Source organism: Stegodyphus dumicola, chromosome X1, assembly GCF_044657685.1.
Source record: "Stegodyphus dumicola isolate Sdum_Otavi_A_Nest chromosome X1, ASM4465768v1".
Lineage (NCBI taxonomy): Eukaryota > Metazoa > Arthropoda > Arachnida > Araneae > Eresidae > Stegodyphus > Stegodyphus dumicola.
Genome location: NC_140780.1, coordinates 157,001,108 through 157,026,111, shown reverse-complemented (window position 1 = coordinate 157,026,111; position 25,004 = coordinate 157,001,108). Strand labels below are relative to the sequence as shown.

General features: G+C 35.5%; 1 protein-coding gene across 2 annotated transcripts in view; it reads left to right on the top strand.

The window, feature by feature from the left end:
• The window catches only part of LOC118179791 (uncharacterized), an 81,569-nt gene that overhangs the window by 17,802 nt on the left and 38,763 nt on the right, over nt 1-25,004 (top strand). Inside the window, exons 1-2 of one of the 2 annotated variants that reach the window (XR_015038687.1) lie at nt 568-8,477; nt 9,453-9,515. The exons of the other annotated variant lie outside the window; for it this stretch is intronic. The gene's annotated coding sequence lies outside the window, so the exon portion shown is untranslated. Of the gene's footprint in view, nt 1-567; nt 8,478-9,452; nt 9,516-25,004 lie in introns of those variants that run through there. 2 annotated transcript variants of the gene reach the window in all.

The window sequence follows — 25,004 nt, the reverse complement described above, 5'->3', positions numbered from 1 at the left end:
CACCTCCCAACACCGCAAAGAAACTTTCTTCTTTCCTTGGGTTATGTTCTTATTATCGGTCATTCATAAAAGATTATGCTAATATTGTTGAACCCTTGTTAGTAATTAAAAGAAAGAAAAGTAAATTCACGTGGACAGCAGAAGCAAATACCGCATTTGAAAGGTTAAAAGAAGCACTCATCAATGCCCTTGTTTTGAAATTCCCGAAAGGGGCCGAAAACCTGGAAATTGCAGCAGATGCGTCGGACTATGCCATAGGTTCGGTTCTCATGCACAAAGGCCATCCTTTGGCATTTTTTAGTAAAACTTTAAACTCTACGCAAAGGAATTATACAGCTACAGAGAGAGAAACATTAGCCGTATTAATGGGTGTACACAAATTTCGAGTTTATTTCGGCAAAGCGCCAGTAACAGTCTTTTCGGATCATGCGGCTGTTGGTAGACTTTACTCGGGGAAAAACCTAACGCCCAGGTTAATAAGATGGGCTTTATAACTTCAAGAATATAATCTAATAATTAAATATAAACCGGGTAAGGAAAAGAATGTTGCTGACGCACTATCTCGAATAAAACTGGACGATGAAGGCAATGAACTCAAATGCGCTGTATTGACTTCAAAAATTTTAGATTCTAAAAAAACAATCATTGCTGAATTGAAAGCTGATCCTGAATTTGGAAGTATCTATGCATATTTGAAAGACCCTGAAAGCTTTGAACACACAGATATCGATGCAATAAGAAGTAGAGCAGAAAACTGTGAAATAATAGATAATTTATTGTTTTATACGAAAGCAACAAACGAAAATTTCGAATATAGACCAGTTATCCCAGCCTCGCTTCGATTAAGCATTTTGAAGGAATTACGCGACGCGAAAACAGCGGGTCATTTAGGGGTCAGAAAGACAATAAAAAGGATACGCGAGGCGGTATATTTCCCGCAATTATACAAAATAGTAACTGCGTATGTCAGGTCCTGCAATCAATGTCAATTAATAAATGATATTAATTACAGCCCGGCCGGGTACTTAAATAGCATTCGCGCTACATTTCCGAATGAAATTATAGGCATAGATCTTCTTGGTCCTTTCCCCCAGAGTGAGTTAAATAAAAATCGTTTTCTCTTAGTAATTGTAGATCATTTTTCAAAATGGACAGAATTTGTTCCACTTAAACGCGCGTCAGCCAAAACAGTCGCAGATGCATTCTTACACAGATACATTTTAAAATACGGTGCACCGATAAAAGTCATTAGCGATAACGGTAAACAATTCGTTAGCCAAATATTTGAAAACATTTGTACTGGACTTGGCATACGCCATATCAAAATGGTTCCGTATAGACCACAGGCAAACATCGCAGAAAGAGTTAATAAAAATATTGTAAAAATAATTCGAAGTTATGTTAGCACACATCACAAGCGCTGGGATGGCTACATAAATGAGTTAGCTTATGCTTTAAGAACGGCAAATCACGATACTATGGGAAAAACTCCAGCAGAATTATTTTTAGGACGGAAGTTAATTACGCCATTAGATAAATTATTCTTTGTGCAAAAAAGAGAAGAAGAATTCAAACAAAAAGATATACAGAAACTCATTGATCAGGCGGTTAAAAGTTCGGATACGGCAAGAAATAGACAGAAACTGTACTATGATCGAAAATGCCGTGAAGCAGAATTTAAAGTTGGGGATAAAGTGTTAAAGCGGAAATTTTCTTTATCAAGTGCCCCAGACAATTTCACTGCAAAGTTGGCTCCAAAATTTGAAGGCCCCTATGTAATTCAGGAAATCAAGGGAGTCGTATTGTACCTTAAGAACGAGAGAGAGGAAATCTGTAAAGCAAGCCCGGCCAGGTGAGAAAATATTATAATCAAAATGATTTTGAAATTCTTAAAAGTTTCTTGCAGGACTCAAGCGCAAAAGAAGTGGAAGGTCCAGAAGTAACGCCACACGCTCCACCACCCAAGAAGCAGAGAACAGAAGAGGAACCTAGCCCTTCTACAAGTCATGCTAGGGTTCCGGAAAGAAGGAAGGAAAATGGTCAGACTCCAGCATTCAAGAAATGCAAGAAATCAACGCCGCCGCGTAAAGAATCTTTGGTAAATAGGAAAAGATCAGATACAATTTTCCACAGTAAGAAATTCTGCGTCGAGGAAACCACTTCCAGGGCCAGATAGTCAGGAGCAAACAAGGCCACCGTTCACGAGAAGAAAAAGACAGAAGCAGGAACGAAAAGATTGGCACCAACAGAAGAAATTCAAGCTAGAATCCAGACCGGAAGCCGCCAAGACCAGCCGTCCAGGGGACAAACGGAAAAGACAGGAACCCGAAGACTACCACCCCAAGAGGCCGGCGTACAGAGGGCGAAAAAGAAAAGTCACCATGGAGGAAACTCGAAAAACCCAAAAGCGGAGATTGACTTCTAATGAATTCTCTAACTTGGGATCAATTTTGCCAGAAGAGGATGTCGGAGTTCCAAGCATCGAAAACTCAAAGATAATGTCGCGTTTGCTTACTAGAACTTTACTTCCACGAACGCCCTCTGGCGAAAGAGACTAAAAGTAGTCAGTTGAACGGCTGACGCGTCTAACAGATGTGTAGCGATAGACCGTCTCCGTATAAATTATGCTTGTAATCATTATAACTTGTAAATATTTTGTAGATATCTTTCATACGAATTAAAATTTCGTAAAAGTTTATAGCTGTGTTTCACAGTGAATCGAAGTTCATCATAGAGACAGATACCGACAAGAAGGAAAGAAGGCAGTTCAGGGCAGCCCTATTTAGAAGGTAAGTGAACTTTCACTTATCTATTTAATGATCAAAAAATTTTAATAGTACAAAGTTGATAAAATTTTTAACATGGCGCCCGAACAGGGACTGCCAGTAACTGCTGTTTTCCTAACTATTGAAACTGTCTAAATTGATATCAGTTATATAGATGATACATAAGCATAAATAATTAGTGATTGCTGATAGTTGTTGAATTATTGAATATTAAACAATGACGGAATTCATCGATACATTAAAAAGGAAACGCGGCCACATAAGGGCTGCCGTTACAAAATTAATTTGCCGAATCGAAACTGAATTACCAAAAACCGAAGTGAATGCAGAACTAGAAATTTCCTTAGAACTCTTGAATGAAAAATCGAACGAGTTAAAACAAATAGATGCCGATATAGAAAAGTTAATAGACATAAAGGATCTAGACCAGGAATTAAACGGTGTTGACGAATATCGTGAAAGAATAACTACATTTAAATACAATAACAAAAAATTGAAAGAAATTAATAAGAACAACAAAAATTGAGTGTGTTAAGAAGCACTGAACAGTTAAGTGAGAGTATTAAAGAAAACGTTAAAATTGAAAGTCATAATGTGAAGCTTCCTAAACTTACGATTCCGAAGTTTTATGGCGAGAGCTGCGAATGGCTGACATTTTGGAACACTTTTTCATCAGCCATACATCAAAATAAAACGCTTGACGCCATAAGCAAATTTAATTATTTAAAATCCTTTTTGGGAGGCACTGCTTTTAACACCATTGACGGTTTCGATTTAACCGAAGAAAATTACGAACAGAAAGATTTGGAAATAAAGATGTACTGATAAACGCCCATATAGATAAATTACTGAAAATAAGACCTCTAAAGGATTCTAATGACATTCAAAATTTCCGTAAGTTATTCAATTATATACAGAAACATATTCGATGTCTTGAATCATTAAATATGACCTCAGAAACATATGGAGCTTTATTAACGCCTATTTTGCTGAAAACATTGCCCGCAGATTTGGTTTTGGAATATAATAAAACAGTTCGAAAATCAAATTACGATTTGAATCACCTAGTGGAATTTCTTTCTGAACAGTTAGTTGCGCGGGAACGTACATTCCAGACGGTCCAGCCAAAGGCGGCGCCGCAAAAGCATAACAAACTGAGTGAAACCAGACCTATTGCGAAACACACAGCTTCGGAGTTGACGAACGCAAGTTTGCGGGGGGGGACAAACACCATGTGTTTTCTGCGACTCTTCTGATCACGAGTCTATAACGTGTAAACAAGCATCTTTATGGTCTACTGAGAAAAAAAGGGAGAAATGCAAAGCGAAAGGAATCTGTTATCGCTGTTTACACCCACGGCATCTTAGTTTTAATTGCACTTCTAGAATAAGGTGTGAATTATGTAAACAACGACATGCCACTATAATGTGTTTTAAAACCGAAAACGGAGAAATTAAGGAAGAACAAATTGAAAATAAGGCCTTAACGAATAATTCATCCTATGAAAGTGTAATCTTGCAAACTTTAATTGTCAATGTTTACGGAGATGGTGAAAGCAATTTTATACGAATAATTCTGGATACCGGAAGTAGCAGATCATATATCAGCACATTTCTTGCGGAGAAATTAAAACTAAAATCTTTAGGTCAGGAAAGTGTGACTCATGGGCTTTTTGGAGGGATAGAAAAAAGGGAAAATCACAACAAGTATCTGATTAAGTTAACTAATCCAGGAACAGGATTCACATGCGGAATGGAAGTTTTGAGCCAAAAAACCGTATGCTCACATATTCCAAAACTGGAGAATAGGGACTGCATAAAGAAACTAAGAGGTTACAAAATTTTTCCCAGTGATGTAACTAATGAGAATTCTTGTTTATTTGAAAAACACCCTAAATACACATGCTTGTAGGAGCAGATTATGCCGGAAAACTCTTTACAGGGGAAGTAAAACACGTAACGGAGAGTTTAGTAGCGATGAATACACACCTTGGTTGGACTATATTAGGGAGAACGAAGGTAAAGGGAAAGAATTTTAATGAAGTTCTTTTATCACTACACATTAGTGACAGAAAAATTTGTGACTTGTGGTCTCTTGATTCTATCGGAATAACTGAACCAGCTCTTTCGCAAACAAAACAAGAAATAGAAAAGGCTACAGAAAATTATTTTATACGTACTTTAGATAGAGATGACGCTGGAAGGTATCAGGTGTCACTGCCATGGCTTCAAATTCATCCTGAGTTGCCAGATAATAGAATCCTTGCAGAAAAGCGTCTGAAGTCTTGTGTGAAAACCCTTCAGACAAAGAATTCCTTAGAAGCGTACGAAACTGTTTTAAAGGATTGGGTAGAAGAGGGAATAATTGAACCTATCGATATTTCGGAGGCAGAAAAGATCAAAGGGCATTATCTGCCACATAGAGCAGTGCTTCGGAAAAATTCGACTACCAAAATTCGACCAGTGTTCGACGCATCTGCAAAGCAGAAAAATTCGGTATCTCTGAACGACTGCCTGGAAAAGGGTCCTAATTATCTTGAATTGATCCCCAAAATTTTGACAAAATTTCGAGAGGGGAAGTATGGAGTAATTTCGGATATATAAAGAGCATTTCTTCAGATAGGTGTGAATCCAGCGGATCGAGATTTTCTCCGGTTCCTATGGTGGGAGAAAGGACAGCCTGAAAAACTGACTATATATCGGCACCGAAGGGTTGTATTCGGCGTAAACGCCAGCCCCTTTTTACTCGCTGCCACAATTAACTACCATTTGGAAAATGTACCAAAACATTATCAGGAAATAGCTTCAAAGCTAAAGAAAGCCATGTATGTGGATAACTGCGTAGCGAGCGTGGAATCAATTGAAGAATTAAACTCATTTATCAAAGGATCTAGAGAAATAATGGCTACTGCAAAATTTGACCTAAGAGGTTGGAAACATAATAGACTTAAAAATGAAACTTCAATTCTAAACCTTTCTGATAAAGATTATGAAGATGTTGTATCAGTATCGGGATTGAAATGGGACTTGTTTGACGATACTTTGTCTTGTCACGTAAAATATGAAGAAAACCCTGTATCGAGCAAAAGATCTGTTCTTTCCGAATTGAGTAAAATCTTTGACCCAATTGGGTTTACTAGTCCAGTTACTCTCATGCCTAAATTGATTCTGCAAGAGTGCTGGAAACAGAAAATTAACTGGGATACTAATCCGCCGAAAGATCTAGCAAGGAAATTTTTCACATGGTCATCTCAGTTAAAATATTTGAAAGACATCAAAATTCCTAGATTGCTTCCCAAAATAGACGAAAGTACCACTCTGCATGTATTTTCGGACGCAAGCAAGGACGCGTATGCGACCTACATTTTCCTTAGACACAGCGGTGAGAGTGGAGTCACCTGTCAATTGATACAATCTAAAGCGAGAGTTGCTCCGCTAAAAGCACTCACCATACCTCGACTAGAGATACTCGCTTGCACTATTGGAGCCAGGCTCTCTCATACAATAAGAGAAGACTTGAAACTAAAAGAGGTTCCATTTTTTTACCTGGACGGATTCCACAAATGCTCTCTTTTGGATAAAACAGAAAGAAAATTGGTCCACTTTTGTAGCCAATCGAGTAAATGAGATTCGAAAATTGAGTAACCCAGATCACTGGCATCACATTCCTAGAAAGTTTAATCCTTAGGATTTGCCATCACGCGGTTGCTCTGCAAAAGAATTGAGGAAATCCGAATGGTGGAAAGGACCAGATTGGATTTATCGACCTTCAGAAGAGTGGCCTATTGCAGATGGAGAACATCCTGACTTCGATATAGTAAATGGAGAGAGAAAACGAACTGTGGTTTCAGCCAGCAATAACACGAATACAGATAAATTTAACCTTTTTGACAATATTTCAAAATTCGAAAAGATCATAAAGGTCGTATCTTGGATCTTCAGATTCATTAAAAATGCTACAACACCACCATCTGAAAGAACTCATGGGAGAATTTCAGTCGAGGAACTAAAAGGAGCTGAAACAGTGGTCTTCCGACTCATCCAACGAGAATCTTTCGAAGGATTGAAACATAAAAGAATACGTGCTCTAGAACCTATCATGGACTTCAATGGCCTTATAAAAGTGAAGACACGTATCTTTCAGAGAGACGATGATGCTGACTTTCGTTACCCAGTTTTACTTCCCTCAGAACATTAATTAGTCTTAAAACTGATCAAATCTGAACATGAAAGGCTAAGTCACGCTGGAGTACAATTCGTTATGTGCGCTTTGCGTGAAAAATATTGGATCATAAAGAGTAGGAAGACAGTACGCAAGGTTATCCAAAACTGTGTACGATGTCGAAGATTCGACTCTGATTCATATAAGATTCCTCAAGCGCCACTACCTGAAGACAGAATAAGAGATGCTTTAATTTTTGAGATTATTGGTGTTGATCTGACGGGTCTCTTAATTTTAAAAAGAAGTCAAAAAACATGGATCGTCATTTTTACTTGCGCAATATACAGAGCAGTTCACTTAGAGCTAGTCTCATCTCTATCAACCGTTCAGTTTCCTGCACGCGTTCAGGCGATTCAACGCTCGAAGGGGTAGACCTGTCACTGTATACTCCGACAATGGAACCAATTTTGTTGGATCAAATAATTTGTTTAAGACCATAGATTGGAATTCTATCTTAGAAAATGCAACAGTTAAGAAAATTGAATGGAAATTTATTCCCCCTTCCTCGCCATGGTGGGGAGAGTGGTGGGAAAGATTAATTGGAGTACTAAAGAGAATTCTTCGAAAGGTACTATGAAAATCTTCTCTGAACTACGAAGAATTGTTGACAATCATTTGTGATTGCGAGAGCATTATGAACAATCGTCCTCTCCCGTATTTGTCAGAAGACGTAAAGGATTTAAGAGCTCTCACCCCAGCAATGTTTCTAACAGAAATTCCAGAGACTGGAGTTCCTGAATTAGATCTTTTGGATTCTAAATCCATCAATAAAAGATACCTTTACAGAGCCAAATTGAGAAAAGATTTACGAAAAAGATTTCGATCAGAATATTTAGGGTAACTAAAACAAAGCTCAAAATTCATCCGCGAACCATCTTCTGTGAAAGTTGATGATCTTGTAATTGTGTCCAACAGCGAAAAAAGGATAAACTGGCCCTTAGCTAGAATCGTGGAAATTTTCCATCCCACGACGGATACATTAGATTAATGAAACTGAAAACTGCACAAGGAGAGATTTATAAGACCTACTAAGAACCTCATACCTCTTGAACTCAACTTTACACCTGAGTCGGATATGCTAGTGAGGTACAGAACTCGACGTATGACGAAATCTCAAAAGAGTTGAACTACAGGTCAGTTGAGGTCCATCCTCTGTTGATACTGGACCTCAAGGTGGGAGTGTCGCGTTTGCTTACTAGAACTTTACTTCCACGAACGCCCTTTGGCGAAAGAGACTAAAAGTAGTCAGTTGAACCGCTGACGCGTCTAACAGATGTGTAACGATAGACCGTCTCCGTATAAATTATGCTTGTAATCATTATAACTTGTAAATATTTTGTAGATATCTTTTATACGAATTAAAATTTCTTAAAAGTTTATAGCTGTGTTTCGCAGTGAATCGAAGTTCATCATAGAGACAGATACCGACAAGAAGGAAAGAAGACAGTTCAGGGCAGCCCTATTTAGAACGTAAGTGAACTTTCACTTATCTATTTAATGATCAAAAAATTTTAATAGTACAAAGTTGATAAAATTTTTAACAGATAAGTTAAAATCTTGTATACTTTTTTTTCTTTTGTTCTGAAATGTTATGTGTAAATACGAAGTTCTATGTTTTGACGGAAGTCAATTTGTCTCGGTTGAGACATAGTTTTGTTTTACTTTATTTAGCTAAGGCAAAAGTATTATTTTCTTTAAGTGTAAAATCTAAGAGCAAGCAGTTCCTGTTGGTCGAAAGACTAATTCTGTTATGTTAAAGCCAAAATTTGGCCGAAAGTAAAATAACTTCGTATTCTTGTATTAATGAAAAATTTAGTTTCAGTGCCGCCAACTTGGCGAAGAAAGCGTGAAGTAAAATTTTATTTTTACCTTATTCATTTTATGGTAAATTGTAAAAATCATATGTATTAGAATTTTGTAAATATAGGTAAATACTTGAAAGTTATGTAAAAGAATTTAGTCTAGAAGCATAAAGTTTTAGATGCTAAAAGTAAATGCTCAAAAGAAACGAATTCAAATCTAAGTATTAAACAGTAGATAAAATCATGCTTTAGAGCGAAAGCCTGCATGTCTAAAGATGAATGAGAGGGAATTTAGAATGAATGTGTTTTGTAGGGTTCTCCACCTACACTTAAAATTTAAGAATGTTAAACATCGAGTTTCAGTATGTTCGATTAAAGTGTGTCATATTTGGTCGTTGAATTCTAACAAATCATTGTGGTTAGGGGAAGTGTTGTAATACAAAAACACGAAGATTCCCGTTTGACGCCACACATGTTGGAGAACCAGGGTAAAGTTAAATTATTCATGTTTGAATATTTGAATGAATGTGAATGTAAGCAGTTAAATAAGGAAAAGAAAAGGATCGAAAACGAAAATGTATCCAGTGTTAAGAAAGTGTAAATCATAATGTATTTCCAATATACTGATACTTATTCCTTCCAGATGCTGGAAGGAAGAGAAAATATTGATTGCTGAAGACCAGAAAGTATCCTGTAAGAAGATATGGTAATTTATTCATCTACACAAATGATTGTAATTTTATAGGAAACAGTTTGTTTTATGTAAACGGGGCTCTTGAGTTTTAGGTCAGAATACAGAAACTTTTTCAACAGGTCGTTTCTAGGACCTGCTTCCGAGTTTACCAAATTCTGGCAGCGGCAAATGTAGGGTTTATATTTATTTTAACTAACATTTATTTTAAGTTTAAGCTATCTTTCCTGTCAAGCCTTTACTTTGCCCTAGAATTGCCAATGCCAGAGTATGTAAATTTTAGTAGAACGCGCAGAGTATTCAAATTTTAGTAGAATTAAGTTGAGTTTAAATAGAAGGGAAACGAGATTGTAAGTGCGCTTCTTGAATCGCGAGCGTGAAGGTTGCTAGGTAGAAATTTAAGAACCGCGGGTTTCGGCCTGTGTGCCTTTCTCGGCAGTTCGTTGAATCTTTCAACTTCTTAATCAGTAAGTTTGCTGAATCTCAGCTATATAACGCGGTTAAGTTAGTTACGATTATAGAGCCTCGTAGATAGTGACTTCGTTATTTATTCATCCTGTCATTTATTTTTAGTTGTACTTTTCTATTTTGTTTAACCGCCGGGTCGGCGTATTTTGTGAGCGTCAAGTGAACGCAACTGTGATTTCTTAAGTGAAATAAAAAGGGATTTAAACCCTTCTTACGAGTTTGTATAATTTACAGTTCATAGCAGTCACTACTACTGTTGCGGACAAGTTGGGGCCACGCAACATCATAACGTCAAGAATGTTTTTAAGCGTTTTACATAAATTATGTGTTTCTTATTTCTCGTATTGACAAACACTATCACTTGCATTCTTATAGAACACTTTTTAAAAGTTAAATTGATAAAAATAAAGTTTTTATTAATACTTTACAATACTCATTATGTGTAGTGTAAATTAATAATTACTTTGAATAAAATTAACGATATAAATAATAACTATTATTTGGAATAAAATTTTCTGGAACTTATAATTTTACCTACTTTTTAACGCAATTCACTCTAAAATCGATGACTATATACATAAAATATACATACAGACACATAATCTTCTGATTCTTCAAAAATTATTTTATAAATGTATCAAGAAATAACTTACTCATAGTCAAAATAGTGTGTATAATTTTTGTTCCATCACAGTTTACATCCACGGTTAGTTATTAATAGTACATTCTATGTTCGAATTCTTTGTTTCCAACAGAATGAATATAATGTATTTCACAGAAATACACATTATGTTATTAAGAATGTTTGTACTAGGCATATTCGGAAATCTCTTTTCCAAATGGTGAGAACAGGCTTTAGCACTAACGAGATTCCAACAAATTCATTGAAACGTTACTGCGAATGCGTTTTAACACTATTTTGTATCTTACATTACATTAATACACAAATTTTAATGCACATACATAAATCAAAACGGAAACAAGCAAAACATTTACATACCTTGTAATTATCGAACACCACATCGTCCACATCCGCTAACGCATGCAAACAGCCGCCACTAAATTCTCAAAAACATGGAATCGCGGAAAGATCAGGCATGCGCTGAATGCTTTGCTTTAATTGGCTGTGAATTGTATGGCTGTTTAATTGTATTCCTTAAAAATAGTGAAACATTGAACTAATTCGATTGTTTTATCATATTTCAGCGAAACGGTAAAATCAAGAGAACCATGTTTTGGTGCTACCCTTTACTTCGAACTATAAAATAATGTAACATTGAAATGAAATTTTTTACCGTGTACAGCAAAAAAGAACTCATAAGAAAATGGCGTGCTCGCTTGACTGAAGGATTGTTATGAACCGGAAGAATGGCCGCCATACTTTGGTATATTCTGAAAATTTGGCTATTTCTACTAATGCTGTTGCGTTAATACATAATTATCCAACGTAGATCCATAAGCGTTGTTTTCTGCAGCTGATTTCGTGGCCTCAACGCTATTTAATCTCCGGAAAGTCCATACTGGTTCATCTGGTGATTTACTTCTCAATACTGAAATTATCAACCTAAAATTACGACCCATAATAATATATTCTGAGCTATATTTTTTATGACGGTCAGTAAGAAATACGAATGAAACGTTCCTTATGCTCTAGCAATCAAGTCAATACTGCTAAAAAAGGTATTCCGATAGCTAATGTTAACGAAATCTTTTGTACTATTACTTCAGAACTACGTAAAAGGAAAATGATATGCGACATAATCCCCGTTAACCAAACTACAGCCGTTCTAAAAGCGTCATTATCTCGGAGCCTATATTTACCTTTCGCAAAATAATCTGTTAGTAATTAGTAAGAAGATTAAGAAAGGGGGAGAAATTCCACTTTATTAGCCAGGTCTAAGAGTTAGGTGGGAGCAGCGCTGAATTATGGGCAGTCAAAGTCAGTTCGGAGTAGGTTTCTTTAATCTTTAACACATGCGCCAAATTTCGATCTGTCAAAAGTATGTGCTTCGAACGTTATTCTTTGATTCTTGTAGAAACTATTCTAGAAAGAAATGAATTATACTATAATAACTTAAATTCTGATCCTATTTTATTGCTGGTTTATTTCCTTGTTGGGCGTATAAAAATGCCCCTTGTTGGGCGTATAAAAATGTCAGAATTTTTTCTTTTCCTTCCCCTTCTCTCTTTCTTGTTTTTGCCTCGAATTCGTTTCGTCAGCTAAAGTTTACAGCTTTTTTTATTATTATTTTTATTTTAGTCGATCTACGTTCCAATACGTTCTTTTATCAGCAATGTACCTTTTCTTAGTTTTCTCCTTCGACTGCGGCAATTCTTTTGTTGTGAATAATACTTAATTTTTGAAATTGAAACGATCTACGACTTGAAAAACATACTCTTTGAGCTTAACTGCATTATTTTATTACCGCCTGTCACAAGCTTTTGTTTCTAAAATCATGATTATAGAAAAGATTTAGAGAGTAAGATAAGAATGAATTTGATCCATTACATTCAAGTTAAGGGTTAATGCAATTCGTATTTTATTTAGTGCTTTCAGTTTCTGTCATGAAGCATAACTTAGACTATAGAGCTTAATTGTACCACGTTTTTTGTGAATTCTTAAGGATTGTTATAGTTTAAAGATTTTAAATTCACAAGTTTTTAAACTATGTAAAATAATTCAACCCAACATGCTCAAGGAAAGATTAAACAGTAATAGTGTTGCATGCGTACGGGCTCGTAACAGACTAAATGCACAAAAAACCGATGACATCTTGATAAAATTTTTCCAAAAGGAACATTTCACAGTTCTGGAACTTTCGACAAAAATACTCTTACAACTCTTCACAGCATCACAGAGTACAGTCAGTAATTACAATTCAAACTACTAAGAACGTTAAAACACAACGCAATGCAAAGTGCATCTAAAAGGCTAAGCTCTCTCGGATATCTCACAAGTAAACCTTCTCTCCTTCAGTACTCCGATTTCAGCTCGGAACTAACAACTGGGAATGCGATACTTTCTCCGGTCTTATATAGATTTCCCCGGGCCGACAAGAAATCTGTAGTACTTTCAACTTCTCTTACTTACTGGAAGGAATGTGACAGCTGTATACAGTTTTAACTAATAGAGGAAGCCATTACAGTTATTCACGTAAACATCCATTACAACTTTACATGTACAGGACAAAAATGTGTCAAATAGTCGTCAAGTTTGGGGACTTTTCGAGATTTTTCGCTAAATTTGGTGATAAAAATTGGTCGCCAAACCGTAGTCAGCTATACGATATCTCGTCAAATTAGGGAAATAGCCATTTACTCGAGGTTAAATAGACTTGTCTCTGTATTATTATTTTCTGGTAAACCATTGTTTCTCTCGAGCTTTTCATTTTACATTATACAGAAAAATGAAACAATTTCACAAAAAATTCTCAAACATTATCCATGCATGTACAAAATCTGTAGCATTTCCCTTTTTCCAAGGATTACAAGTCCCGGGCAGTACAATCCCTGGACAGGAAGGCTTACTTACAGCTAAGAAAAATCAATGTCATACGAAAGAAATAGTTTCAATAAATGACGTAAAAGTAATAAAACGCTAAACCAGTAAATAAATCCATAAATTTACATGTTCATATACAAATATGTCCATGCTCTTTTATGTATTATTTACATTATATACATCATGCGCTACGTACTATGTATCCACACGTTGTCAATTCTTTGAATCGATGGCCTGTAGCTCTCCTGTCATGTCGGGTCGTCATTTTCTCCGTCTCCAAGATGACTCGCTCTCGTGCAAAATTGTGCATCACTTTAGACACTGCCTGGGGGATCTCGGATACACTCCTCAGGTGATGAAGGTACATCCCGAGAGTAAGCAAACAAGAGATTACAAGACGAAGGTCGAGACATGATCAATACAGACGAAGGTTGCGGCCGAAGACCATCTGTAATGGGGAATAGCCGGTAGTGCTCGTGGGAAGCATAGGGACTGGCCAGTAAGAAAAGTGATATCTTTTGGTCCCAGTCCTGTTTGTTTCTAAAACCATCAGGTAGAAGTCATTAAGGATGGTTCATTGAACCTTTGTATCGTGTCGTCTGATTGGGGATGTAAAAGTGTCGTTTGGATTTTGTCTGTCGAGTGTTTTACAGAGTTCTTTAATTAATGCCGAGATAAAATTTCTTCCTTCATCGGAATGTAACGCAAGAGGCACTCCAAACCTGGAAACCCAATGCTATATAAATACCTCTGCTACTGTGACAGCCTCGTGATTAGGAATAGGTTTATATGCTTCAGGCCACTTGATGAAGTTTACAATGACAACGAGGATCTTAGACGTATAAGCTGCTATCGACATGCTATCCGACTCGAACTTCCGGTACAGCAGTTTGGAATATGGAGCGAATCAGAGTGCCCAACTGCGCTGTAGATTGAAATGTTGAAATCAGCTGTTCATGGCAGTTTTTGCAATCAGTAGTTCATGGCAAATGTCCCAGGATGCCAAAGACGATACGTTCAGAAGACGCTGCTGCATTGAAATGTTGTAGATTCCCTCAGCTGCTTTTCTACGGTGCTTCTCGACCCGCTCAAGCATCCGATAATTCGCACTACTTTTGAACTTCAGCCCTTGCATGATTAAAGAAGAAACACTCTTGGACTTTATGCAAAGTCTTCATTATTCCGAAGTGGCTTTCTTTCGGGCTGCTATTCAGTTCTTTAAGGACATCCAGGACCCGAGATCTTGGAAATATCAGTTGCCATCAGAAATCCTTTCCATCATCAGATCCGAACTTCCGGTAGAAGACGCCGTTTAGAATGTGGCGTAATTCCCAGACATCCTAAAATTGTTTAATTGTAGCACTGTAGATCGAAATGTCCAGTCAGATTAAGTTTCTTCGATGAAGACTCCATTAAGTTAATTGTGGGTTTAACGTCACCCTGTTATTTCCTGACTTCTTCGTCACCCCATAGATCTAGACTAGAAGATGTTGAATTTTTAATTTGAAGTATGGTTGGATAAGGCAGGTCGTATTCCGCTTCGAACCTGCAACACTACCGGAAGCTTTCTGAGCAGGAGTCTCTAGACAGGACGTCGGCGTTTCTGTGCGATGATCCCTTCCAATGACGCATAGTTATGTCATATTCCTGGAGTCTCTGTATCCATCTGATTATTTGACCTTCGGGATTCTTGAAATTTAATAACCAGGTAAACGATGCATGATCTGCATGGAGCAAGAAATGTGTGGCCTAGAGGTGATGATGGAAATGTTCTACGACTTTAAATATGGCGAGCAACTCCTCTTTGGTGACACAATAATTTCTCTCCAGTTGTTCCAGTACGCTACGACACGTTTTTGACCTTTTATTTCTTGGGCCAAAACAGCACCGACGTTGTGATTTCTCTCATCTGTGTGGAGAATAGTTGGTTTTTCGAGTAGACGATACGGCAAGATTGAAGCAGTTGTTATAGCCTTCTTCAGTTTGCTGAATGCATCCTCACATTCTTTGGTCCACAAGTAATTTTCTTTGCTGTCTGTAAGCTTATGAAGTACTCTTGCAATGGAAGTCCTTCACAAATCATGTACAAAAGGTGCAAAGGCCCAAGAAACTTCTCAGGTGATGTACATTTTCCGGGCGTCTCACAGTCTTTAACTGCTGACAATTTCACTGGATTCTTACATACATCTTCGGCAGAGATGACAGGTCTGAGGTAAGTCAGTTTCCGTCTGAATAGTTTACATTTAGTGGGACTTAACTTTACAAGGTTTCTTTCAGTTTCTGGGGCACATTTCTAAGATTGTCTAAATTTTCTTCGAAACTCTTCCTGACGATGATGGTGTCATCCAGGCATATCAGACAGGCTTCGAAGGAAAGACCTCTCAACAAGGTTTCCATTACGGTTTCGAAAGTTCCAGGCGCATTGTATAATGCAAATAGCACCGTCCTTGCCCTGTAGTAAATCTGATCTTTTCTCAGTTATTCGAGTGTATTCCACCAAGTGAGCAAACAGTGATACTTACTCTGAAGGCACAACTGCTTATTTCGTGGCGACCTCTCCTTGTATCTCTACCTGCCACTTTTTAAATTACGATTTGAACACTATTTGCTGTCCGGAAAGTGTCCAGAATAGCGCCAAGGAAAAAAGAGTGTTAATATGTCAAGGAAGAACGAGTGCCAAAAGTGCAGCGTGGATGTGTGGATGAAATCATTTTTATGCAAGATGGCGCTCCTCCGCGCATTGCACATCCCGTGAAGCAGCTGCTGAGGCGCCATTTCGGAAATGCTCGAATTATCAGCCGTCATTTCCCTACAGCCTGGCCGTCCCGATCACCTGATCTTATTCCGTGTGATTTCTGGCTGTGGGGATATCTGAAGGATGTTGTGTTCCGTGCTCCAATTGCAAATTTAGCGGAATTAACCCATTGCCGGTTTTCACTTTGACGGCAAAAACAGACCAAAATGTCTCACAAAAGTTTTCACTTTTGTCCTCAAAACGGGCTTGCCTCCAAGACTCAGGGTGTCTCAAAATGTTTTGCCTAGAGCAAAAACATTTCTTCCCCCTATTCGTTTTCCATCTGTTAAGCATTCAAGAAGAGTTGAGTTGTAAAACTGAAGCTTAGATTCTCCTAATTTTCCCCTGGGGTTATTTGGGGCAGGGATGAAACATAAAGCCTTCAACTTGTGTTCTGTAAAAACGTTAGCCCGTGTCTCTGACTTATTGTATGACTGAGGTGTTTATATGAAGCAAAAATTAAGGATTAGAGTTTCTACGACGTTTCAGCAAGATAGCCTTTCCTATTAATCTAGATATTACAATATAAAGCAATAAATGTTTCTATGGAAACCCTACAATAATATTTAATTTTCATTTTATGCTTCTTATAACCACATTTATTAATACAGAAGTCTATTATACGATTATAGTTCCATTAAATATTTGAAATTAAATTATGTAGAGATTTTTGTGGAAATTAAACTATATATTAAAAAATGTTTCCTGCGAACTGATTGGTTGTGTAAAGTATTATTAAGTAGGGTCAAAAATAAAATAAAGGCACTTATTTCTGTTACAATTAAAATTATTATACTTATTACTATTGTTCTATTTAATTTATCAAGAAATATAAACATATCCCATTTCTTTCACGATTAGTAATATTGTATCCTCAAAATTTTTGTTATAAGAAGGAAATATTTTTTACCAATTTGGATGTCAATTACGTCAAATTATGTACATTTTTGTTTTATTTATTGGTTATTAATAATAAAGCTTCATCTTAAAATCGTTCAGCCTTTGATTCATGCCTAATTGCTTCAAAAGAAATGCACAATATTGTCATTCAGGTTGAATAATTGTTAAAAATTTCACAAATGTCAAATTTATTAATACTACCTTTAAATTTTTAAGTTCTAAATTAGAACTGCGTTTTAACTTTCACAAGGATTGCTGAGGTATTTGTCTATGAAAATTTAGTGAATTATCACAGTTTTAATTCATAAACTTAAAATTTTAACTAAAAATTTAATATTATATAATGTTATAATTATTCAGTTTAAAGCAACCTTTTTTATTACAAAATAAAATGGTATATTATTAACAACTTTTAATAAGCAAGCAATCTTAATGCCATCGTTTAAATATTTCAGTGTCAGTTGTATAAATTTGAATGAAATGATCAAAACATTTGAATGAAATGATTTTCGAGTTTCTTTCCCTGCTACTATAAGTTAATATACAACTTTAATGTACATTATAAACGATATTTCTGTTTGAAAAATTAGTGACAGTAAACTTCTAGAAACTAGAGACTATGTTTTAATGTTACATGCAGACTTCTTTCCATCACATTCACGAAATATTAAATTTTGAACATTCCAGAGAAAGTTAATATGAAACATTCTGCGGTTATAATAGAGAGAAGTTTATTGTCCGCATCAAGTTGCAGTTCACGGATATGAAAACTCTCCAAAACATAAATAAATAGTGGAAAAAATACGAATTCACGTAGATTTTATGTAAAGTAACATCGATTGATCGATGTGTATTTTTTGCATTGAAGAGCGGAAAAAAAAAGAAAACTGCAGTTTTAGACACCATTAGGAGTCATACATTAAAAAAAGAGATTCTTCTGTCTAGTAGAAAAGGTTATGCTATTAGAATATGACAGAGTAGATGAGGGCTATTTGCATAAGATGAGGAATGCTTTCGTGAAGGATTTTTGTAGGAAATCTGACTCGTATTCGCATTCCACAGGTGGAAAACCATGAAAACAAATCATGCGCTCAATATTTTCGCCTGGGATCGAATACCGGTTGAACTACCAGTATTCGGCTGCCACATGTAGGACCTTTACTTACAAAGAGCCTTTCGCTTAAGAACTGTTTATCACCTCTTTCCTTCCCCGATGTTAGGTTTTTGTCGTTATTAGGGGACGTTGTTTACTGTTGTTTGATTTCAATGAATAAAGGCAAATCAGACAAAGCCTCTCAACCTGAAAGATAAAATGCCTTCAGGCAGGATTTATAGGAAACTGGTTCGCGTTCGTTTCATGCATCAGGGAATTGCATGCATCCGAATTTTGTTTACGTTTCTTTCATTTAGCTCAAAACATACGAGGACTCTCTATTTTAAGAAAAGAATTTTTTGGGGGAGTACTTTATAAGGGTAAATTACTTGTATTAATGTTACACATGGAGGGAAAATCACGAAAAGATCCGTAAAGTTAGCTCGTTCATCAGTATTCGGAGCCATATTTAACTACTGTGGTTCAATGACCTTAATCACTTGTGTTCTAATGGGCCTCATGAGCACTGCATTTTTGTTGATCAGGCTAATTTATGTCAAAATCGCACGAAATTTACCAAAATTTAAAAAACTGCTTTCTGACGAAATATTCCAGTAATTTTGATTTATCTTAAATTTCGAAATGTGTCAGGTTTCTGGAGTATGTGTACATGTGAGCATATAACATTTAAATTTAGTCATTTTAAACATGAATCAGATAGCATATCTTTTATGTTACATTGAGTAATCTTCAGTGCTATGTAATTAATTCCCTAAATATGAAAGTATGTGAAACTTAAATTAACTATAGCAAATCATTCCATAGAAATATGCTATGCTTGTATTAGTCTAGAAAGGATCAATTATGCGTAAATATTGTATTATGCATGTCAAGTAACAATTTGTCAGCGGTATAGATATCATTAATTTAAAGGAGATAATTACGATATGTGTGGCTTTTGTTTTAGCACAGTTTTGCTCCCGTTACTTTTAAGCTAAACATATCACTTGAAATAAATTTCTTTCTAAATTCATAGGGATATTATTAACAATTCTTCTTTATAAATATAAAGTTTATCCTTTATTATATAAATAATTGAAATGCTTAAATTTGACATTCTAATAAATATTTTATCTTAACTTTCTGAAAAATTGAATTTCTTTTAAAATGCATAAAAATTGATTAAATCCTTAATTTTTTCCAGTCTTATGATAATAAAATTTTAGAATCATCAGTTTGCATATCCGTATATATTATAAGAATGTATCTCATTCTTTTTTGAGGGCTGTTGTGATGTAAATGATAGTAGATCGGACTAGCAGTCGGAAGGTCTGCGGTTCGTATCCGTGAGAGAGCATAGAAAATTTTTCGTATTTTCTCTTCAGAAAAACGGAATGTATGGAAACGTGATAGACGATAATTCGTGAACACATGAATTAGGCCGACAGAGTCTCGTGCTTCTTGTCTTTCGCCCTATAAGTGGAAAAAATCAGGAATTATGCCATTCTCCCTATCTTGCTCCAAATGGATGTTCTTCCAATTAGAATTTGGAAGACTTTGTTGGTAGAAGAATAATGACAGCCCTGCTGAATTTTCGCATTTCTTGCTTCGAAAAAATCCAAGGTCCGCCTATTATTCCGCCTTTCGCAAATTTTTCAAATTTACTTTTTGTTGTATCGCTTTTCCATTACAGTATGTTGATAGGTGAAACAACCCCGTAAAACGTTTTTTACATAATTTACATTCAAGTTACTTTGAAACACAATTTTCGGAATTAAACTTCCTACATACGGGTTCCCTCTTTTTCGATACTTCTAGTAAATTTATATTAAGAGATAATATAATCAATATTTCTTTAGTAAATAAATTATTATTATCTTACTTTGCGCAAGTATTAGAAAAACTTCTTTTGAGCTAAGTGAATTTTAGATCATTCAACATTATACCTTAGAGAGTATATCTTTTCTAGTAGATTTCGTATTGCTTGAATTTTGAGGGAAAAGGAAAGTCCAGATTTCTACAAATTAAGAAAAAAAGAATGTACTTTCCTCCGTTCAGTGCTGTATCTCTTTACTGACGAATTAACACCAATAGATAGGCTGTTTTCTCCCGAAAGTTCAGCCTTTGTGTAAACGATTAGGGGAAACCGGAAAAGAAATAAAATAATATTTCACTCATGAATCGGCATCTTCAAGAAGCATCGACTCCCAGTGAGTAACAGCGGCCATCTGGGAAGATGTATTTTAGCATAAAATGGTTTGGAAATCCAAATAACATTAATTTAGAGAACTTTTTATGAATGCAATATATAATTCTTAGATAAAAGTAAGTAAAAGGGGGTGATGTAGGGTGTTTTTCGCTACTTTTAATTTTTAGAATAGGGCCCCCAAACATATTACTGTCGACCCTGTATTTAGATTTGCTAACTTTCTCGATAACCTACCGAGTTCAAATTTTGTACTCGGTAGCACGCGATATCTATCTTCTAAGATAGAAATATTCTACTTCCGGAGAACTTTCTAATGAAAGCTTACATGCATTTAGGTTTACATATAGAGAAAAATCATGAAAATTCCATGCAGCTGATCTATTCCGTCGCTGAAAATAGAAGCCTACAAAAATTAATAGTGTTGTGTTGCTTCAGTGACTAGATTTCTCACTTTGATGTTGGAATTAGAAATATAATTACAAAGATCTCCACTAGAGGAGATCATAATTCATTATTTTTTTCACACATATAAAATCTGGTTAAATATGTTTCCTCGTTTATAAATTACAGAAGTTTTTTTTTTTCAATAATTCCTGACATTTGAAAGGAAAATTTTCATGTATTTTTTTTTTTTTTTTTCTTGTAGCAGGTTTAAATAATCGTTGATTGAAACCACACTAATTTTAACTAACAATCTGAAAATGACACAAATGACATGAACTCTTTCATAATTATATTACTGATTAGCATTAAAAAAAACTTAACTTGGGTTGAAGATTACCTCAGAAGATTTTTTTTTTAATTTCTTAATTTAGATGCCATACAGTCTGGTAATACATATCTAATAATGCATAATAATAAGTCTGGTTATACTACAGCCATATCAGTGGCCGATAAGACCGCTAAATATTAGTTGTTCGATTTGGATTCAAACTCAGACGAACGAATGCGATGGCTGTAAGGTATTTTTCTATGTATAACATGAGTATGAGCTATTCGTTAGCCCTCTATGAAGTCCTCTATGAAGGCATCTTTCTCCTTAAAAGCAGATAGTCCTCGTGTGTTTTGCTGTATTCAAATAATCCTAACCTTCAAACTACGGCACCTATCACTCTAAATCAAGATGAAAGCTTTCTAAACAAGATTTTTAAATCGGGCTGTGGGGATTCCAGTGGCCAATCGCTAAAGCCGCTGAATACTGGTAATTAGACAGGGGTTCAAATCCTGACGAACGCGCTTGTTCTATGAAAGTTTTCCGGGGTTTTTCTACGTTCAGTTTGGATGAGATCTAGTTCCCCTTAGAAATTCTCTCCATGATAGTTTCAGTCCTCTTTCGCAGATTCCAAATCCATTAAATTTTCTTTATTAAATACAATTATAATTCCTTCTTTTTAGAGAAATCGCAGGGAGAAAACTGTAAACATCAAATCGAGTGCGATTACGAATATTTTAAAACAGTTAAAATTTTGAGCGGAAAAGTTTTTTTAATACGCATCATAAGCAACTGAAAATTAGGGGAAGAAAAAAAAATTTAAATTGGCATAAAATTTCGTCGATTTCTACAACAACTTATATAAATGCGTTTTCAAAAACTTCTGCTGAAATATGAAGAGTTGTATTTGTACAGCATTTATTAGTGAGATCTGTAATTATATACTCAGCTTTTAGTTTTCATAACTTCCATTCATCAGAATAAAGTCATTAAGCGTAAGGGGGGGGCGAAAAAGGAATTTTAAAGAAAAGATTATTTTTTAAATGACTCAAAATTTCCTGAGCTAGTATAAGTAATTATGTAACTCAAATAATTAAATATTTGCGAAAATTTTGTTGACCTCTCTCGGTCTTACCAATATTTCTGTATAGATATAGAACATAATTACATATCGATGATGAGTATCATAGACAGTGGAGGATGTAGAACATCACATTATATAATTGTGCTTGTCGCAAAAGCAGCCACTTTGATAAATGAACATAACTGTCGGAAATCGCGTATGAATGTCACATACATGCTTTATAATACCAAGAATGTTATAAAAATGACGAATACCGAACTTTCCAAAATTTTTTTAAAATATGATATTTAAGAGTCGGCAAGTTTGTTTAAAAAATTGTACGCATTTCAATCACGGTGTTTGTCGCTATAATCAGAAGCTCGTCATCGATATTTAGACTATTTTTCGATAACCTACCGAGTTCAAATTTTATACTTACACCGTTTACAGATGGAAATACGCGTAATAAACAGAGTTTTATAAAATTCGATTTAGAGGTCTTAAAATTTAATGTTGAAAAAAATTTTTGCGCATATTTCCATTTAAAGAATAAACTAAAAATCTCACAGATTTAAGTTTGGCATCACTTTACAGAACGTAAAATAGTTTTTGAAATAAAATTTTCATAAAATTAATATAATTTCTGATTTTGGGCGAATTTTTAAAACTTTATACTTTTATAAGGTAAGAGGAATTTTGGAAGTAAAAAACTGTACCAAAAGGAGAAAAATAATTTGTCGTACAGATTAATATGAATAAGAGCCCCTTTGAAAAATTCCTGTACAGTTTCATAAGAAGAATAATAGATTCTTAAATAACGAGATCAAATATCGAATCGCATTGTCAAAAGTATAAGATTTATAAATTTATCAAGAGAACCGCACGTTTGTTATTCGTGATATAAATTTGTCGAAATTTTTTTAAAGAGAATTATTTAATCACGTGTTCCCAGTAAATTATATAATACATTATTTTTCTCATTTCAATTCATTAATAATTTTATGAGTCATAAATAAAAGTTTATTTTGTGAAAACTTGTTTATTTTATTCAATAATTGTTCTAAAACGAAAATTCTTAATTCCTTTTATATATACATTCGCTTTGTAATTGGTAATAAATTTGAAACAAGTAAAAAAATTGTGGGGTAATAAATTTGTTTCCTTAGAGTCAGTGTAAGGCCTTTATCTCAAAACATCAAGAAGACTTCTCCCCGCGCTAATGACAGCCATTACCCATTGTCGTCAGGGATGCTCCGACCCTTGTCCCCTTAGGCAATGGGGGTTGGAAGACTTACAAAAATACGGGCTACTCGTTTTTGGCGCATTTTTTCGCTAATACAAAAACACGGGACGATCCGTTTTCGAAGGTACATTTAAACTTACAATAATCCGTAACGAACCGTTAAGAGACCTGCATAAAAGAACGAGATAATCCGGGTCAAACCTTTAAAGGGTTAAAGGCACGCATTTCGCAACACATTCTGAACATCACCCCGGAGACACTGCGATCCGTTGTGGAACATGCTGTTTGTCGCTTTCAACTTGTTGCACACAACGGTGGACACCATACTGAACATGTTTTGCGCCAGTCTCGCTACAGTTCCGAACTTCTTTGATGAATGGTTCTTATGCGGTATGTCGCCGCAAAACTCTTGAAACCGATTTGACCCTTTCGATGTGATATGTACAGTCATGCAAATAAATTATCTTCTGCATTTTTAAACTATATAATTACAATTTATATATTTAATTTCAGGAAAAACATACATAACCTTTCTCTCAGTAGACGTTGCGTTCTTGTTTTCTGAATGTGGCACCAAATACTCCTCAGTTCATCTCAAATTAAAATAACTATAAATTTTGGGAGTCTAAAATAGGCTATGAAAACTTTTCTTGGAAGAGAAAAAGCATCGTCATGTCTTCTATAAAGTCGCCGCTGTTCTACGACCGTGTTCTTCATTTAAATACGAAACAATTAACGGTGGAAACACATACAAAATCGTCATCTACTTGGAACGTCAACTGCACTAGCATGACTGCTGACGTGGCAACATTTTTTCCCGCAACTTCCGTACTCACATAGTATGGGATGTTGGGCGGACCTGCTTTTCACCTGCAGGTGACCTACAAACTGCAGCCGACTCTCGAAGGGTAGAATAGGCGTCCAGATCACTTCTCAATTTGAAGGGAACTTCTTCCTCGTTTGAAGTGTCTACGCAATTCGGAGCATTGCGTACGACACATTGCCGAAACATTCTTGGGTCTATTTACTCAATTTAACGCAGAATTTCACATTGGTTTGTTCTTCCAGTTTACTGTCCACAATATAATCTGAGACTCTCCCTTACGCGTAATCACAAAAACACGATTACAATAACTTAACGACTGTTAACGCAGTTGTTAACACACGACCTTTCTTGGCATACTGCTTTATCCAAACGGAAAGTCACTGTAGTTGTTAACCCAATAGGAATGCTCCAGAGCTAAACCAGGAAGTTTTGATCCAAACGTATGTAATGATAAAAAGAAGAGCTCTCGAAGCGATATAAACAGAAATTTCTGAATCTAAATAAAAACTTTATAAATACAAAAATATTTATTTTATAAATACGAAATTAAAATTGTTGAAAATTATTCTAAGCATCCATGAATAAGCTACCATATGAGACGATTATAAGAACGAATTTCAGCCAACGCGTACTTTGTCATAATCGGTCAAACAACAAGAGTGACTTATCTGTGCAACAGATAAGAAGAAAAATG